Below are 806 nucleotides of genomic sequence, written 5' to 3' on the forward strand. Positions count from 1 at the left end.
TTCTATGCTGATTATCACCAAGTTCATATAAGCACACAATCCACCACATCCATACCAGCACCTGCTCTTATATGATACATTTGAAATCATAAAACTATCCCTTTTCTTTGGTCTCTTGGCTAAAAGCATGCAACAAATTCCATTAGGTCTGTCTCGAGGATTGGGTGTGGCCCAGGCTGAGGGAAAGTGGCTTGTGTGTGGCCTGCGCATGCAAATAATCTATAGAATGGAACATTACCAGCACGTAAATGACACCATAGCATACTAAGCATTTCTTAAATTAAAGAATCTAATAGCTGTAGCTGTTGATCAGGAATATTTTATGTATGATGCAAAGTTTACAGTTTACATGCACCAGTGTCGTCCTCCATGTTTATGAATCCTGAAGAATGGGGCAGTAAGTGCGCTCCATTGCTGCGCACACATTGAAAGATCTGATACATTTCTAGTTTCTGCAGCTAGGAAAATATTTTCCCTCTCCAATTAAGACATACTCTCACTGGTGACTTTTTTAGGAACACTATACTAATAACAGGGAGGACCCCTTTTTGCTTTCAGAACAGCCTCAGTTCTTCATGGCATGGATTCCACAAGGTGTTGGAAACATTCCTTTTAGATTCTAGTACATGTTGACATTAATGCTTCACCATTGCTGCAGATTTGTCAGCTAGATATTCATGTATATAAACCATATGAATTTGAAATATGTTTTTTAATATGTTTATGGTTTTAATAAGTCCTGGTGAGAAAATGTGAAGTAGGAATTTAATATCAGTGCTACTAAGACAAAGTGACAAAGTCAGAGT

The sequence above is a fragment of the Pangasianodon hypophthalmus genome, chromosome 29, assembly GCF_027358585.1.
Source record: "Pangasianodon hypophthalmus isolate fPanHyp1 chromosome 29, fPanHyp1.pri, whole genome shotgun sequence".
Lineage (NCBI taxonomy): Eukaryota > Metazoa > Chordata > Actinopteri > Siluriformes > Pangasiidae > Pangasianodon > Pangasianodon hypophthalmus.